Source organism: Mobula hypostoma, chromosome 30 (assembly GCF_963921235.1).
Source record: "Mobula hypostoma chromosome 30, sMobHyp1.1, whole genome shotgun sequence".
Classification (NCBI taxonomy): domain Eukaryota; kingdom Metazoa; phylum Chordata; class Chondrichthyes; order Myliobatiformes; family Myliobatidae; genus Mobula; species Mobula hypostoma.
Window position 1 is genome coordinate 7,301,718 of NC_086126.1, and position 19,588 is coordinate 7,321,305.

A 19,588-nucleotide genomic window follows, 5' to 3' on the forward strand; every position below is an offset into this window, starting at 1 on the left:
GGGGCAGGAATATATCAGCGTTTGGAAACCCATTGCCTAATTAGGGAGAGCAGCATGGTTTTGGTAAAGTTGGTAAGGCAGCTTATGCAATGCTTGCTTTCATTCCATAAGTTGAGGCATTGAGTTCGAAACTCAGGAGATTCTGTTGCAACTTTATAAAACTCTGGTGAGGCCATATCTGGATTATCGCGTACCCCACTATAGATTATAAACCTCTATCAGAGTAGACAGGGAGTATCTGTTTCCCAGGGTTGAAACGTATAATACCAGAGGGCATGCATTGAAGGTAAGAGGGGGGTAGGTTCAAAGGGGGATGTGAGGGGTAGGTTGTTTTACTCAGAGAGCGGTGGTTGACTGGAATGCGCTGCTTGGTGTGGTGATAGAGGCAAATACATTAGCAGCTTTTAAGAGACGTTCAGATAGGCACATGAATGCAAGGAAGATGCAGGGCTATGGACATGGTGAGGGTAGGAGAGATTAGTGTTTGAGTGTTTTTGACTTTGCTTTTTAGCTGGTACAGCACAACACTGTGGGACGAACAGCCTGTTCCTGTGCTGTACTGTCATGTTCTGAGACCCTTCATCAGGATTGGGCATCTGTGGAGGAGAACAAATAGCCAAAGTTTCAGGCGAAGATGATGAAGGGTCTCAGCCTGAAACATTCCCCTCCATAGATGCTGCATGACCTACTGAGTACCTCCAGCATTATGTGTGTGTCGCTTTACACAGCAAGATTTTTTTTTCATCACAGTTACCCCTTCTTTATTACCACCCTCACCTCGCAAAGGATCTAAGAACCTCCTCCGATCCACGCCTTCTGCTCCTGCACTTACAGGTTTAGAGCAAAAGAACTTGAGCAAACCAGGAGCAAGAGTACACCATTCAACGTGATCATCTCCAGCCTCATCTCTTTTGTGATAGCTCCCCACAATCCCAATTCCCTGATCTTCCTGCTTCATCTTTAGGCTGCGTCCACACTGGACCGGATAATTTTGAAAACGCCGGTTTTGCGTAAAAATGATAGGCGTCCACACCAGGCATTTTTGAAAGTCCCTCCGTCCACATTAAAACGGGTATTTGGGCGAATCTCCTCCTACTGGGCAAGCGCAGGACACATCTACAGAATTCACCCGCCCAACTCCGACAGTTTGGACCAAGCAACAGGTGATGGCTGCGACATGTTTGGTGTGGAATCTCACCGTGAAAGACTTGGTGCACGTTTGTCCAGTTACAGACTAGAAAAACTTAAGAGGAAATTGCCAAACGACAGGACAGCTGTTGGCTCGCGCACAGGAGGACTTAAAACTAAAAAAAAAAGTACTGCAGCGTATGGAGGCAACCGACAGGGAGTTCACGGACAGTATGACCCGGCTGATGACAAACATAGAAAAACTGACTAACTCTGTTGCAGAGGGATTTGCAATGATGAGGAATATGATGGCTCCCCCCCCCCCCGCAGTACTTTTCACTGCCACAATACCAGCCTCACAGCCACTACAATAGCTACTCATACGGACACACTGACGCCCCCAGGTGGCCCCACCAACACCTTCCCCACTCCCACAGAGGGGTCACCCTGGAAACATTTCCTACAGCCATAGTCTCTTCACTGATGAAAGGGACGACAGCTATAACTAAATGCAATAAGGCTTGTTACTGGGCAAAAGTGAAATTTGCTGTTACCTCATTTGTTTTCCTTTACTTTTGCCATGTCTTTCTGTATTATTTTGCTGTATTTAACATGTGCAATAAAATGAGTTACTGGGCAAAAGTGATTTTATTTTTACCTGAGTAAAAGTGAAACTTACAATTTTCCTTTTTTGGCCTTAACATTTTCAAGTCAATGCCAAACATAAGCTACTACTTAAAAATGACATTTTGGAAGTAGCGACAATTGCATTTATTGAATGTTTTCACAAGCAATATTTTATACTTTATTGTCGCCAAACAATTGGTACTAGAACGTACAATCATCACAGCGATATTTGATTCTGCGGTTCACACTCCCTGGATTACAAATATTAAATATTAAAAATAGTTAAAATTAGTAATTATTAAAAATTTAAATTATAAATCATAAATAGAAAATAGAAAAATGGGAAGTAAGGTAGTGCAAAAAAACTGAGAGGCAGGTCTGAATATTTGGAGGGTACGGCCCAGATCCGGGTCAGGATCCGCTCAGCAGTCTTATCACAGTTGGAAAGAAGCTGTTCCCAAATCTGGCCGTACGAGTCTTCAAGCTCCTGAGCCTTCTCCCGGAGGGAAGAGGGACGAAAAGTGTGTTGGCTGGGTGGGTCGTCTCCTTGATTATCCTGGCAGCACTGCTCCGACAGCGTGCGGTGTAAAGTGAGTCCACGGACGGAAGATTGGAATACATTAATAAAGCACTTTGTTAAATGTATAAAACATGTCTGCATCAGTGTTATCTTGTATTTTCATGCAATGTTACATTAGGCTGTTAGACATCAGTTGTCAGAGACGTACAGTGCTTGTATAAATAGGTAAACCACCCCCATACAAGCAAGGACAGAAAACAGGGCAAAGTGAGAATACTTATTTATTCAGTATTCAGTAAGTTACGGATCAAAGTACTTGGTGAGTACATTTCTAACTCTTCTGGCTTTAGTCTCATTGCCGTCTGTTCTGAAATTGTTAGGTTGTGTGGGGGGTTGAAATTAACGTAGACCCTCACGAAACTGTCCGCCATTGTTGTTGTGGTGTTGGAGGTTGCGTTCAGGAAAACAATGAAATGCGGCACTGCCACCAACTGTTCCGGCACGTCATGACAGCGTTTTTAAAGCGAGCCGGTTACCCCGTGCACACTACACCGGCCATTAGTCGTTTTCAGTTTTATTCACTCCGGAGAGCGTTTTTGAAAAGCTCCGTTTTCCGGGGGAGGAAAACACCATTTCAGTGTGGACGGAGGGCCAAAACGAAGAGAAAAAGCTTCAGTTATGCATTTATCCGGTCTAGTGTGGACGTAGCCTTAGATAGTCCCAGCGATATAGCTGCCAGAGGCTGCGGAGTGTCTCCGCCCTCTGATCTCGTGACTATCTCCCCGCACTCAAAACTCTTCCTCTGTTGGACGCATCCTGCTCTGTTCCCCCCGCCCCCCCGAGATCATATACATTCGGGGGCCACTTTATTAGGGTACACCTCATGCAAATATCTAACCAGCCAATCACGTGGCAGCAAGCCAATGCACAAAAGCATGCAGACACGGTCAGGAGGTTCAGCTGTTGTTCAGTCCGAACATCAGAATGGGGGAAGAAATGTGATCTAATGCGGTGAGAGGTTGCAGACTTTTGAGGCGCACAGCATGGTAGTGCAGCGGTAAGCGTAATGCCTTACAGCACCAGCGATCGCTGATCGGGGTTCAATACCCACCACCGCCTGTAAGGAGTTTGTTCATTCTCACCATGACCACCTGGGTTTCCTTCTGATGTTTCGCCCACAGCTCAGTGAAGTGTTTTTTTTTCATTTTCGCACCATTCTCTGGAAACTCTAGAGACTGTTGTGCGTGAAAATCCCAGGAGATCAGCAGTTTCTGAGCTACTCAAACCACCCCATCTGGCACCAACAATCATTCCACGGTCAAAGTCACTCAGATCCGCATTTCTTCTCCCATTCTGAACAACAACTGAACCTCTTGGCCGTGTCTGCGTGCTTTTAAGAATTGAGTTGCTGCCACACAATTGGCTGATGAGATATTTCCATTAACGAGCAGGTATACCTAACAAAGTAGCCACTGAGTGAATATTTGCATGTGTTAGGAATTTGCTGTGGTGTGTTGGCCTGTCATGTATCAGTAAACAATATTCAACAACCATAAATAATTCTATAAAAATAAAATTAGGGATTATTGATATAGAATAAAATGTGCATAAATACAGGTTGAATACCCCTTATTCTAAATTCCAAAATCAGAAAACCTCCGAAATCCGAATTTTTTTTTTTGAGCGCTGACATGACATCACAACTGGAAAATTCCACTAGGCACTGGGAAGGTTCCCAGGCGATGCACAGCGCTCTGTGCACCACAAATAATTCTGAGAACTGACCTCACATATGTAATGTAAAGAAATGGAAAAATATGGCATAAAGCGAGAAGCGAAGATCTCGATCGCGTATCGAGAGAGTGGATTTATCAGCAGAGTGAACATATGCCGCTTAACAGTATGCCCATCATGAAGCTATCAAAAATCTATCACGACGAACTGAAAATTGAAGGTGGTTGTTTCATGAACAAAATTATTTAAAATGTTATATAAAGCTACACCCCTTCCCCATTGTAGTTGCTGTGGAACAGGCAGCTGCCTGAAATCGATGGCCGGTACGAAGCCAATTGCGGAACCGAACCTGGTAATTGAAATATCTCCGACACCCAGCTCCATCACGTCAGGCTGTGCTCTGGCTGCAGACCGTTCACTCTGTAAGCTTCTCTCTGACCGTACACAAGCTGGATATGCAATGCAAATCGATTTTGTGTTTATGGGTCCCGTCCCCACAAAATATAGATGCAAAAATTCCAAAATCCGAAATCTGAAACACATCTGGCCCCAAGCATTTTGGATAAAGGACACACAACCTGAACCAGCTTGTATTTTACAATATGAACTGCATTATAAAACGCGATTTAAATTGTTTTCAGTGCAGTGACTGTGGTAAAAGAGGGGGTTGTGGGGAGCTGTCTAGTATGGTTGATCAGATTAACTACCTGGGGGGAAGAAACTTCTAAGGTGGTGTGAAGTTTTTTGTTTTAATAGTACTACGGCACTTTCCAGAACGGAGCTATTGGAAAAGGCAGTTTGCAGGGCAGTTCGTCGTGTCTGCAGTAATTTATCCTGCCCACTTCTTTGACCCGGACACGTACAAATCCTGCAGTGACAGTGCACCTTTTCTGCTGACCTGACTATTCACAATTTGATGTTAAATATTGTGAGAGCATGCAGCATCTTTCATGGAGAGCTAATGCTGCGAAATCTGGGTGACGTTACACGGTCTGGCCTACTGGGATGTGCTGAGCCGGACGGAACATGCAAATATAAGAAAAAAAAGGGGGGGGGGCAGAAAATGGTTGACTGAGCAAGCTACCTTTTAAAATAAACCATACGCGTTGGTGACATAGTCCACTCTTTTCCTTTGTTTCAGCCAAATGCAACGTTCACATTCATTTCGAGAGGACTAGAATATATAAGCAAGGATGCAATGCTGAGGGTTTATAAAGTTCTGGTCAAACCACACTTGGTAAGCAGTTTTGGGCCCTTTATCTAAGGAAGGAACTGCTGGCATTGCAGAGGGTTCAACCAAGGTTTCCAAGAAAGATAGAGTTAACATATGATGATTGTCTGGCCTGTACTAACTGGAGTTAGTGTGGGCACGTGGCCAAGTGGTTAAGGCATTGGACTAGCTACCTGAAGGTCATGAGTTCGAGCCCCAGCCAAGGGAACGTGTTGTGTCCTTGCGCTTAATCACACATTGCTCTGTGATGACACTGGTGCCAAGCTGTATGGGTCCTAACGCCCTTCCCTTGGACAACATCGGTGGCGTGGAGAGGGGAGACTTGCAGCATGGGCAACTGCCGGTCTTCCATACAACCCTGCCCAGGCCTGTGCCCTAGAGTGAAGACTTTCCAGGCGCAGATCCATGGTCTCGCAGACTCACTGGAGTTTAGAAGAATCTCGTTGGAACCTACCAAATAGTCCGGTGCAATACTTCCGGAAGGTTAATTTACAGGTTGAGTCTGTGGTAAAGGCGGCAAATGCAATGTTGGCATTTAATTCAAGGAGATGACGCTGAGAAAATCTGCAAATACTGGAAATCCAAAGCAACACACACAAAATGCTGGAGGACCTCAGCAGGCCAGCCAGCATCTATGGGAAAAAAGTACAGACGACATTTCGGGCCGAGACTGTTCGGGCAGGACCCAGCAGGGCTGCCGAAGGGTCTCAGCCCAAAATGTCGACTGTAGTTTGTTCCGACAGATGCTGCCTGGCCTGCTGAGTTCCTCCGGCAATTTGTGTGTGCTGCTGAGATAACGCTGAAGCTTTATGAGACACTAGTCAGACCGCACTTGGAATATTGTCAACAGATTTAGCCCCTTATCTCAGAAAAGGACATGTTGTCATTGGAGGGAGTCCAGAGGAGGATCCGGGAATGAAGGGGTTAAGATAGGGGGAGCATTTGGCACTCACTGGAACTTAGAAAAATGCATGGGGATCTCATTGAAACCTACCGAATGTTGAAAGGACTAAATAGGGTGGATGTGGAGAAGATGTTTCCTCTGGGTGGGGGCATCTCGAACCAGAGGGCACAGCCTCAGAATTGAGGGGCGACCCTTTAGAACAGAGGTAAGGAAGAACTCTAAGGGTGACTCTGCGGAATGCTCTGCCACAGACGGCGGCGGAGGCCAAGTCCGTGCGTATATCTAAGGCGGAAGTTGATCGCTTCCTGATCAGTCAGGGCATCAAAGGATATGGCAAGAAGTCCGGCGTATGGGGCCAAGTGTGATCTGGGAATGGTAGAGAAGACTCAATGCGCTGAATGGCCTAATTCTGCCGTTATGCCTAATAGAAAGCTGAAAGGTTTAGATAGAGTGGACTTGGAGAGGATATTTCCAACAGTGGGAGTTGTCTGCGACCAAAGGGGACAACCTCAGAATAGAACAGTGATTTCCCAACCTTTTTTAACACCATGGACCCTTACCATTAACTGAGGGGTTCGTGGACCCCAGGGTGGAAGCCCCTGAAAGAGTAGGACATCCCCTTAGAGCAGAGATGAGGATGAATTTCTTTAACGAGAGGGTGGTGAATCTGTGGAATTCATTGCCGCAGACAAGCTGTGGAGGCCAAGTCACGGGTTATATTTAAAGTGGAGGTTGATAAATTTTTGTTTCTTAAAGTGGAGGTTGATAAATTTTTGTTTCTTAAAGTGGAGGTTGATAAGTTTTTGTTTCTTAAAGTGGAGGTTGATAAAATTTTTGTTTGTTAAAGCTGTCAAAGGTTACGGAGAGAAGACAGGAGAATGGGGTTGAAAGGGGGGCAAGTCAACCATGAACGGACAAATGGGGCAAATGGCCTAACTTCTTCTCCTATGGCTTCTGGACTTATAAAAATGATGGACGAGATCACTATTGTTTCTGGTGATGGGCCACCCATGTTACTTTGGCCGAGTGATGCCTTGGAACAGGCAATATTTTTTTTCAAATGGAGACACAAGAGATCGCAGGTGGTGGAAATCTGGATCGATACGCAAAGGAGCTAGAGAAACTCAGCATCCCAAGTCTGTTTTCATAAGCATGTAAGAAATAGGAGCAGGAGTCGGCCACCTGGCCCGTCGATCCTGCTCCGCCATTCAGTAAGATCATGGCTGATCTGACCATGGACTCATCTCCACCTACCTGTGTTTTCCCCTTAACCCTTAATTCCCCTACTGTGCAAAAATCTGTCCAACTTTATCTTAAATATATTTACTGAGGTAAATTGGGCAGAGAATTCCACAGATTCAGTTTATGTTGTGTTGATGGGAGAAGGGAGCAAATCAAGGAGAGAAGGGATTATACTGACTCATCTTAGAATCTAGCATACTATGCGTAATTATTCCTTATATCTTGTGGAAAACATCACTCTGGGTTGAGAGAAATCAAATGCAGGCTTCACTGCTACCTTTGATGTTTTCATTTAAAAATGTTCTAAGTTATGGGAGTGACTTTAAATTAATCCACTGTATCGTCTTTCATTTCTTACAATCTATAGGGCTTTTTGGGGGTAATTTTGGGTTTTCGTTTGACAAAGAACTAGTAGGGGTTTTATTTCCCCAATTCTCTACAGCGCACGCCGGTCTAGTTGGTGGTGGGAATGCACTTGTAAGCTGGCCTGCCAAATGCCATTAGAAGCCAGAAGAATAAGACGGCGACCCTTCATCAGCAACGCATACAAAATGCTGGAGGAACTCAGCAGGCCAGGCAGCATCTACGGGAAAGGGTAAACAGTCTACGTTTCGGGCCGGGACCTTTTAGCAGGACTGGAGAGAAAAAAAAAAGAGGATTCAGAGTAATGTGGTGGGAGAGGAGAGGGGAGAGGAGAGGGGAGGGAGAAACACAAGGTGATAGGTGAAACGGGGAGAGGTCGATTGGTGAGAGGGATACAGGGCTGGAGAAGGGGGAATCTAATAGGAGAGGACATGGAAGAGAGAGAAGGTGGAGGAGCACCAGACAGAGGTGATGGGCAGGCAAGGAGAGGGAAAAGGGGATGGGGAATGGGAGAGGAAGAGAGGGGGGACATCACCGGAAGTTCGAGAAGTCGAGGCTCGTGCCATCAGGTTGGAGGCTGCCCAAACGGAATACCAGGCATTGCCCCACCAACCTGAGCGTGGCCTCATTGCGACAGTAGAGGCGGCCACGGACTGAAATGGGAACGCTTCATCGGTCCAGCTGGTGGGTCTCGACTCGAGATGACGACTGCCCGCCTCCCTCCATGGGTGCTGCCGGACCCGCTGACCTCCTCCAGTATTTTGAGTGCATTCACTTATCCAATTCCAAGTCAGGATGGTGTGGAACACGAGAAGGTCCCTTGCTCCTGATATTCTTGACGTCCTGAACAGAGGTTATGGGTTTGGAATGTGTGTTTTTAGAGTAGCCTGGGTGAGTAAGAGCAGTGCAAGAGACGCAACACATCAAGACCATAAGACGTAGCAGCAGAATTAGGCCATTCAGCCCATCAAGTCTGTTCTTCCAAGCTATCAATGCTGATTTACCTTCCCTCTCAACCCCACTCTCCTGATTTCTCCCCAGAAACTTTGACGCCCTTACCAATCAGGAACATGTCAACCTCTAATCCTTCCCTCCCACATATTCATCCATTTTTCTATCATTCCACGTACCTATCTAAAAGTCTCTTACATGTCCTTAATGTATCTGCCTCGACCACCATCCTTGGCAGAGCATCCCACACACCCATCACTCTGTGTTAAAAAAAAACCTACCTCTGACATCCCCCCCCCCCATCTTTCCTCCAAATACCTTAAATTTATGCTCCCCACCCACTGTATCAACCATTTCCACCCTGGGGAAAAAAGATCTGGCTGTCCACTCTTTCTATTCCCCTTATCAAGTCTCCTCTCATCCTCCTTGTCACCAAAGAGAAAAGTTCTCGCTCGCTCAACCTCTCCTTATAAGACTTGCTCTCTAATCCAGGCAGCATCCTGGTGAATCTCCGCTGCACCCCCTCTGAAGCTTCCACGGCCTTCCTATAGTGAGGCAACCAGAACGGAATACAATACCTCATGCTCTGGGTAGTGGACGAAGTCTCAACATCAATAAGACCAAAGAGTTGAAAGGGCAAGACTAGGAAGCACACACCAGTCCTCGTAGAGGGATCAGAAGTGGAGAGAGTGAGCAATTTCAAGTTCCTGGGTGTCAAGATCTCTGAGGATCGATCCTGGTCCCAACATACAACGAAAGGATGACCGGGGCTATATTTCATTAGGAGTTTGAGGAAATTTGGTATGACTGGCAAATCTCTACAGGTGTACCATGGGGAGCATTCTAACTGGCTGCATCATCTTCTGGTGTGGGGAAAGGACTGGTCCACAGGATCGAAATAAGCTGTGCAGAGTTGTAAACTCAGTCAGCTCCATCATGGGCACCAGCCTCCGTAGCAACCAGGACATCTTCAAGGAGCGATACCTCAAAAGAAATGGCGGTGTCCATCATTAAGGGCCCATCACCCAGGACATGCCCTCTTCTCATCGCTACCATCAGGGAGGAGGAGGTACAAGAACATGAAGGCACACACTCAATGATTCAGGAACAGCTTCTTCCCCTGTGCCATTTGATGTCTGAGTGGTCATTGAATCCATGAACACTACCTCACCACTTTCTTTTTGCAGTATTTATTGAGGTTAATTTATTTAGGTTAACTAGGTTACTTAGGTTAATTTGTTTAGGTTAGGTTTATTTGTGTTGGCGCGTGGCCAAGTGGTTAAGGCGTCGGTCTAGTGGTCTGAAGGTCGCTAGTTCGAGCCTCAGCCGAGGCAACGTGTTGTGTCCTTGAGCAAGGCACTTAACCACATATTGCTCTGCGACGACACCGGTGCCAAGCTGTATCGGCCCTAGTGCCCTTCCCTTGGACAACATCGGTGGTGTGGAGAGGGGAGACCTGCAGCATGGCCGGTCTTCCAGACGACCTTGCCCAGGCCTGCGCCCTGGAAACCTTTCAAGGCGCAAGCCCATGGTCTCACGAGACTAACGGATGCCTATTTAGGTTGACTAATATATATTTCAGTTAAGGTATGAGAGCCTCAGGACTCGCACCACCAGGTTCAAGAACAGTTCCTGCCCCTCAACCATCAGGCTCTTGAACAAAAGGGGATAACCACACTCAACTTGCCCATCCACTGAGATGTTCCCACAACCAATAATCTCACTTTAAGGACTCTTCATCTCATGTTCTCCTAATTTATTGCTATTTATTTATATTTGCATTTGCCCAGTTTGTTGTCTCCTCACTCTGGTTGATCTTTCATTGATCCTGTTTACAGTTACTATTCTATAGATTTGCTGAGTTGGCCGGCAGGAAAATGAATCTCAGGGTTGTATGTGGTGACATGTATGTACTCTGATAATAAATTTCGCTTTGAACTTTGAATTTCCCACCGCCTTAAATCAGAAAGGAACTGACTGGAACAATTCATACAATACCAGACAGCGGCACGGTAATTTTAATTACAGCTCCCTGTCCTATGACTCAAAACAGTTCACATCCAGCAATGGTTGACTCAAGGATTCAAAACACAGCAGAATAAACTTCGTGCTCGTCTGATTTTCTTCAGATAATTTGGTCACAAGTTCCTGCTTTTCCCAGAGGGGAACTTTCTTAAAATTTAAAAAAAAACCCTTGAACGACCTCGTTTACTTTCTCAGTTTTGAATTATGGATGCTATGAGGTTTTTTAAGGCTAAATTTATAAAAAATATAATGATAATTGTTGCGTCTTTGCTGGTGAACAACTTTGTTGCAAGTCTTGGGTGTTCCCTTCCCAGCAAACACTGGAAACCCACCAGCCCGGGCCTACCTTACACCACTGGAGCCTCGGACTTTCCTACGCCGCGCAGCCGGCTGAAGGCACACTTTGGCCGGGGAGGGCGTTCAGAATGCCGCCGCTGGGTCGGCAAGAGGGGCGAGGGAATCCGCAGCGCGGCGAGAACTGCGGGGATCGTTCGGTACCGGGCCGTCAGGTGGGCTCCCGCTCGTTCTTCGGCCGCTGTCGGCTTCCTCCAGCATCGCCGGCAGCCGCCGAACCGCACAACGAGGAGGCCGAGCTGTCAGTCAACGGGGCGAGGGGGCGTGGTCCCAGCCGTCAATCAGCGGCGTGGGCGGTGCCCAGGCTGATGCCACCTGCGTGCCAATCCGGGGCAACCTGAATCGGAAGGCGGGGCCGAACTCATCTGTCAGTCATCCTTCACCTCTCCTCAGTCCACCAATCACATCGGGCTCCTGTCTCAGCCCGCCCCTTTTCCACTTCTACCTGGCAATCTCCCATTTGAGGATTCACGAGTTCATAGTCATAGCCATTGATCCCGAGGGAAATTGATTTTGGTTACAGTTGCCCCAACCAAGAATAGTGTATAAATATAGCAATATAAAACCATAAATAATTAAACAGTAATATGTAAATTATGCCCGGAAATAAGTCCAGGACCAGCCTATCGGCGCAGGGTGTCTGACCCTCCGAGTGAGGAGTTGTAAAGTTTGATGGCCACAGGCAGGAATGACTTCCTATGACGCTCTGTGCTGCATCTCGGTGGAATGAGTCTCTGGCTGAATGTACTCCTGTGCCCACCCAGTACAATATGTAGTGGATGGGAGACATTGTCCAAGATGGCATGCAACTTGCCACCGTCAGAGAGTCCAGTTCCATCCCCACAACATCACTGGCCTTACGGATAAGTTTGCTGGTTCTGTTGGTGTCTGCTACCCTCAGCCTGCTGCCCCAGCGCACAACAGCAAACATGATCGCACTGGCCACCACAGACTCGTAGAACATCCTCAGCATCGTCCGACGGATGTTAAAGGACCTCAGTCTCCTCAGGAAATAGAGACAGCTCTGACCCTTCTTGTAGACAGCCTCAGTATTCTTTGACCAGTCCAGTTTATTGTCAATTCGTATCCCCAGGTATTTATAATCCTCCACCATGTCCACACTGACCCCAATAGGGGTCACTGGTGCCTTAGCCCTCCTCAGGTCCACCACCAGCTCCTTAGTCTTTTATATAGACCATGAGACTCAGGAGCAGAATTGGACCCTTTTTTAAAAATCTCCTTCTCAACCCCAGTTCCTGGCCTTCTCCCCGTAACCTTTGCTGCCATGTCCGATCAAGAACCTAAATACGCCCACTGACCTGGCAACAAATTCCACAAATTCACCACCCTTTGGGCTAAAGAAATTCCTCTGCGTCTCTGTTTTGAAAGGCCGCCCCTCTATCCTGAGGCTGTGCCCTCTTGTCCTAGACCAGGGGTAGGCAACCTATGGCCCGCGGGCCAAATCCAGCCCGCGAACGTATTTTGACTGGCCCGTGAACAAATATTTGGATACTATGCTTACCTGGCCCGCTAGCGATTTTTCCTTATTCTGAGTGTTTCACGCGACCACACGGATGGACATACATGGCATCTTGTTACATTGGCCCCAGGTTCCGTTTTGTTCCGAACCAAGCACAAATGATGGGAAGGCAGACTACCTTATTAATATGTATTAGATATGTACCCCTAGGGGTCATATTTTTTATGGCATAGGCCTTTAAAAAGAGAGAGAGAGTTATTCAACACAAGCACCTTGTTATTAAGAGAGAGAGAGGCGAAGACTGCTTTGAGATAGTGTTATGGTTTCTCTACAGCATGTTTACACTTCTGCAAGGACACTGGCAGCTTCTGAGTTCCTACAGCGAGAGAAGGGAGGAGCTACTTGATGGACAGCTGGTGTTCAGCACAACAGTATTTAAATCAGCGTAATTGCTTGTTTCACAGGACACGCAGACGCACAAGGGTGTGGTGAAGTTACCACTATCTCGTTTAGGTGCCCACGAGTGTGGGACCGTGGATCGATTACGAGGTATCGATCTGTGATTATTAGCGCATGACAGGGCGACCCTGTGGAGTCTACTAGTGTGTCTAACCTTTGCCTGGGTTGGCAGACTATCACTCGAAGACGGTGCTCTTAAGTTGGTCAAGTTTGGCTAACTCGGAAGTTTCGGAGGACAACAGGAAGTTTGGTGGCATCAGCTCACCTGAAGAACCAAACACCTCTCTCTCTCCATCACGACTCAACTCAATACCACGAACTGAACTGAACTTTACTCATCACCGTAAGACTGTATCCATTTAGCCCTAGACTTGAAGAAGCTTGGTTTCTATTGCTAACCTGTTGGATATATCTGCATTTATATTGCTGTATTGCGTAGTTACTAATAAATAATATTAGAGAATAGCAATACCAGACTCCAAAGTGTTTTCCATTTCTGCTGGTTCTTTAACCCGTCATGGGGTACGTTACATTCCAAACCAAACACTGGTATATACGAATGACGGGAAGGCAGACTACCTTATTAATATGTATTAGATACTCTCCGCGCACGCGCAGGTTTTCAGATGCAATCGTTCAAACTTGTAAACAGAAACAGCGTCACTGTAGAAATCCACGCTAAATATCGAGATATTTACATGTGCTACGATACTTGTTGAATAACTCGCGTTTTGAAATAAAATCAAAGAAAAAAATTCCTTTCTTTTCAAATCTTTTTATTGTTATATTATACAAAAGAAATAACACGAGTACATTGTAGTAACAATACTTACAATGTCTCAAAAAAGACATTATCTGAAGATTGAAAAAAGATTTGTGATAACAAAAAAAACCTACTAAGCAGAAAAAGTGAGAAAAAAAACCATTAGGTGTAGGCCATACGTCATACAAAAAGCTTCTAAAAATAAACATCGAACTGCCAGCAAGAAAAGAAAATATACCGATTACAATTAGATCGTGGAAAAAAATCTGTCAATTAGCTCAAATGGTAATAACGAGCAAATGAGCCCCGTCTTTCCTCAAAATCAAATAAAGTTTCAAAGGTCCGACTTCTAATTTTCTCCAAACTAAGACATAGCATCACTTGAGAGAGCCATTGTGACAGATAGGAGCCGATGTATCCGTCCACTTCAACAAAGTGGCCCTCCGGGAGAAGGCTCAGGAGCTTGAAGACTGGTACGGCCAGATTTGGGAACAGCTTCTTTCCGTCTGTGATAAGACTGCTGGACGGATCCTGACCCGGATCTGGGCCGTACCCTCCAAATATCCGGACCTGCCTCTCGGTTTTTTTGCACTACCTTACTTCCCATTTTTCTATTTTCTATTTGTGATTTATAATTTAAATTTTTAGTATTTACTATCGATTTGTACTCCAGGGAGCGGGAAGCACAGAACCAAATATCGCTGTGATGAATGTACGTTCTAGTATCAATTGTTTGGCGACAGTAAAGTATAAAGTTTGTATGTGTCAACCATATTCTACCCTTACTGGAAATTAAAGAAATACAATAGAACTTATTAAAAACTATATATAAACAAAGATTGACAAATATCAAAAAATGCAAGGAAAACAAAGCTCTCCAGTGGGCGATTAGGACGGCTCAGCACATCAATGGGACTCAGCTACCAGACCCGGAGACCACCTATAACTCTTGATGCCTATTGCGTGCTCATAACATCATTAAAGACCCATCCCATCCCAGACGCTGTCTGTACGATCTCCTGCCATCTGGTAGGAGATACAGAAACATCTCAGCCAAGGCAGTAAGACAGAAAAACAGCTTCTTCCCAAGGGGTGTTGTGCAGCTGAATAATGCTACACCCGGCTTGCCAATGTCTTTTGAGTGTTATGGACTATCAAAGTTATTTGTTGCATGTAAATATTATTTTTTTTAATTAAGCCATACCGATGCATTGTAAATATCTGTTTTGCATGGACTGCAGTAGTATGACAATCTTGTTGTCTTCACGATGAAGTTCTATTCTATCCTAAACTGAAAATGATGTTCCCATCAGAGTTTCAGTCCGTGTGGGGAAAAGGGTTCACGTTGCTAGGCCCTCCCCCACCCGCTCCCGGATTGGGCCTCAGGAACCATTCCCAAACTGTTTCAGCTAGCTCGCAAAAGCCAGCTCGCCATGGCGCTTTGTCAAAGAGGACCCGGAACGTTCGTGCGTGATGTCACACAATGGTGCCCATTGTCACTCGGGGTCCCTGAGAATGTTTTGAATATACACAGGGCAACAAAACGCACGCTGCCTGTGAAAATCAACTCAGGATAGGCAGAGGGGGTTCGCCACAAGAGAAGGAGAGACCTGCGCCCCCACAGAAAGAGGCAGAAATCTTTAGAATCGCTGGCATTAACAACAGAGAATGGTAATCAAAATTGGCTTTTATTCCCACCCAGGCTTGTCCAAGAGGGGAAACGTGGTGGGGGGAGTTGGTGTTGTGATTTTAAATTAATTTACATTATAAGTGTGGTTGGCTGGTGAGAAATTCAATTAAAACTGGAAGTTCGGGTATTTCTTGGTTAGTCTTTTTCAAATGAGTTGCTTTATTCACCAAGTACACTTACATGTATTAGGAATTTTCTGTGGTGCGTTGGTGCGACATGCAAAGACTGGTAACTATCAACAATTATAGGAAAGTATTATATAAAATGTGAAGCTGGAAGTTGAAGTACAGATTATACATGTACATAATGTATTATGTATTTACAATGTAAACGGTATTATTAAAAAGTGGTTTAAATTGGTTACAGTGCAGTGACTCGGGTAGAGGGGGTGGGGGGGAGCTATCTAGAACGGTTGATCAGATTAACTGCCTGGAAAAAGGGAAACTTTAAAGACGGCATCACACACACAAAATGCCGGAGGAACTCAGCAGGCCAGGCAGCATCTGTGGAAAAGAGTAGACAGGCGATGCCTCGGGCCGAGACCCTTCGGCATCTGTAGATTTTCTCTTGTTTGCGATTGGACTGCCACACTGTGAGCTCTCTTCCAGGGATGCCTGCCCGGAAGAAGTTTAAATCTTTCCTCCCGTGCTCTTTACCCCATCGAGGCTGCCTGGTCTGCTGAGTTCCTCCAGCATTTTGTGTGTGTGTGTCGCTTGGATTTCCAGCATCTGCAGATCTCCTCTTGCTTGTGTTTAAAGAAGGCATGAAGTTTTTTTTGTTTTAATAGCCCTATAGCACTTTCCAGAAGAGAGCTTTTGGGAAAGGCAGTTTCCTGGGCGGGTAGTGTCCGCAATAATTTATCCTGCCCTCTCCTTTGTCCTGGAATCGTGCAAGCCCTGCAGCGATGGGGGACTGCGGCCAATGACCTTTTCTGCTGACTTGACAGTTCGGAGGTGTTTTTGTATGTTGTTAGAGGATGCTGCGCCAAACCAGACCGTGACGGCTGACATGAGAATGCTCTCCTCCCTGATAGCGCACGCTAAGTGCCGGTGAAGGGTCTCAGCCCGGAACGTCGGCTGATCACTCCCCTCCGTAGCTGCTGCCCAGCCTGCTGAGTCTCTCCAGCATTTTGTGTGTGTGTGTGTGTGTGTGTGTGTGTGTGTGTGTGTCTGTGTTGCTCGGGATTTCCAGCCCCTGTCGAATCCGTTGTGCTTATGCTCTCTGTGATGAGACCATCAGACAGGGGAGCAGAATTAGGCCATTCAGCCATCGAGTCTGCTCTATCATTCCATCATGGCTGAGTTATTTTCCCTCTCAACCCCATTCTCCCCATAACCTTTGACCCCCCCTTACTAACCAACATCCTCTTTAAATATACCCAATGACCGTCCTCCACAGCTCTCCATGGCAACAAACTCCACAAGTCCACCACCCTCAGGGTAAAGGAATTCTTCCCCATCTCTGTTCCAAAGGGATGTCCTTCTATTCTGAGACAGTGGCCTCTGGTCCTAGACACTATAGGAAACCTCCTGCCCAATGAAGCAGTGGAGGCTACCTCAGTAAATATACTTAAGACAAGGTTGGATAGATTTTTGCATAGTAGGGGAATTAAGAGTTGTGGGGAAAAGGCAGGCAGGTGGAGATGAGTCCATGGACAAATCAGCCGTGATCTTACTGAATGGCGGAGCAGGCTCGACGGGCCAGAGGGCCGACCCCTGCTCCTATTTCTTGTGTTCTCCTCTCCTCGCCCACCCTATCTAGGCCTTCCAGTATTCAGTAGGTTTCAACGAGGGTTGACATTGAGAAATGGCTTTCAATGGTGCACTCCTTGTAACTTTAGGAGCTGCTGCTCAGGGCAGGGGAGAAACGGTGAGAAACGTCGACGGGTTTGAAGAGTTGGTCTGTGGATCGCCCAGTTCCTCAGTCGTCCCCAGCTTGGTTGGTTTCACTCCTTAAGGGTAGAAGAGAATGAGAGGGTGTGTGTGTGTGTCTGTGAGAGAGAATATAATTGGCCTTGGTTTCTTAGGGCTCGTGAAGTGGGGTGGAGGGGGGAATTTGACGAATCAGATCCGTTTCTTCCCCTCTACCATCTGATTCCTAAATGGACATTGAACTCTTGAACACTACCTCACTTTTTTAAATACATATTATTTCTGTTTTTTGCATGATTTTTAATCTATTCAATATATGTACACTGTAACTGATTTATTTAACCATATAACCATATAACAATTACAGCACTGAAACAGGCCATCTCAGCCCTTCTAGTCCATGCTGAACTCTTACTCTCACCTAGTCCCACCGACCTGCACTCAGCCCATAACCCTCCATTCCTTTCCTGTCCATATATCTGTCCAATTTAACTTTAAATGACAACATTGAACCTGTCTCAACCACTTCTGCTGGAAGCTCGTTCCACACAGCTATCACTCTCTGAGTAAAGAAGTTCCCCCTCATGTTACCCCTAAACTTTTGCCCTTTAACTCTCAACTCATGTCCTCTTGTTTTAATCTTCCCCACTCTCAATGGAAAAAGCCTATCCACGTCAACTCTATCTATCCCCGTCATAATTTTAAACACCTTTATCAAGTCCCCCCTCAACCTTCTATGCTCCAAAGAATAAAGACCTATTTATTTATTATTATAGTTTTTTTCTATATTATGTATTGCATTGAACTGCTGCTGCTAAGTTAACAAATGTCACGTCACATGCCGGTGGTAATTAACCTGATTCTCATTCTGAATGTGTGGCCCCTGCTGTGAAGTGTTGGGGCGAGGGGTGGTGTGGTGGTGGTGGTGGGGTGGGGGAGGACGTAAAGCCTTCTGTGGTTGAGAGAGAGTTATCCCGTTGCTGGGAGGGTAGAGTAGTGGTTAGGTAACGCGATTCCAGTGTCCAGGTTCACTTCCGATGCTCCCTGTGAGGAGTTTGCAAGTTCTCCCCTTGGCTTTCCTCCTGGTCGTCCCACATCAGAATCAGGTTTATTAGCACCGGCATACGTCGAGAAATTAGTTCAAGTCAAGTCAAGTCACTTTTCCTTCTTCCCAGGCCTCCTGTCCCATGATCCTCTCATATCCCCTTTGCCGATCACCTGTCCAGCTCTTGGCTCCATCCCTCCCCCTCCTGTCTTCTCCTAACATTTTGGATCTCCCCCTCCCCCTCCCACTTTCAAATCTCTTACTCACTCTTCCTTCAGTTAGTCCTGACGAAGGGTCTCGGCCCGAAACGTCGACTGTACCTCTTCCTAGAGATGCTGCCTGGCCTGCTGCGTTCACCAGCAACTTTGATGTGTGTTGCTTAAGTCACTTTTTCTTGTCATTTTGACCGTAACTGCTGGTACAGAACATAGTAAAAATGAGACAACGTCTTCCAGGACCACAGTGCTACATGAAACAATACAAAAGCTACGTAAGAAAAAACACAAAAACTATACTGGACTACAGACCTACCCAGGACTGCATAAAGTGCACAAAACAGTGCAGGCATTACAATAAATAATAAACAAGACGATAGGCACAGTAGAGGGCAGTAGGTTGGTGTCAGTCCAGGCTCTGGGTATTGAGGAGTCTGGTGGCTTGGGGGAAGAAACTGTTATAAAGTCTGGTCGTGAGAGCCCGAATGCTTCGGTGCCTTTTTCCAGATGGCAGGAGGGAGAAGAGTTTGTATGAGGGGTGCGGGGGTCCTTCATAATGCTGTTTGCTTTGCGGATGCAGCGTGTGGTGTAAATGTCTGTAACTTTGCAGCAGCACCACAATGCAATGCATGATAAATATAGAGAAAGAAAAAAAACTGAATTGCAGTGATTAACCACTGTTCGTTTAATTATTACAGCAAGTACTTGAAATTTTTTTAAGACCGTTTCCTAGATATCACCCAAAACATTTGAGAACTGATCATGACTCCAGAAAACGTCATACTCGGGAATAATCTTAACATTAAAATTTGGTTGTTCGGCACTGACTAGAAGGGCCGAGATGGCCTGTTTCCGTGCTGTAATTGTTATATGGTTATATGATTATATATGTAAAGGCATCCGTTAGTCTTGCAAGACCATGGATCTGCACCTGGAAAGTCTTCACTCTCTAGGGCGCAGGGCCTGGGCAAGGTTGTATGGAAGAC

At 46.0% G+C, this 19,588-nt stretch overlaps 1 protein-coding gene across 1 annotated transcript in view; it reads right to left on the minus strand.

Annotated features, from left to right (window-relative positions):
* The window catches only part of ubxn1 (UBX domain protein 1), a 38,387-nt gene extending 27,071 nt beyond the window's left edge, over positions 1 to 11,316 (minus strand). Inside the window, exon 1 of the mRNA XM_063036192.1 lies at positions 11,072 to 11,316. The gene's annotated coding sequence lies outside the window, so the exon portion shown is untranslated. The remainder of the gene's footprint in view (positions 1 to 11,071) is intronic.
* Positions 11,317 to 19,588: the final 8,272 nt, after the last annotated feature.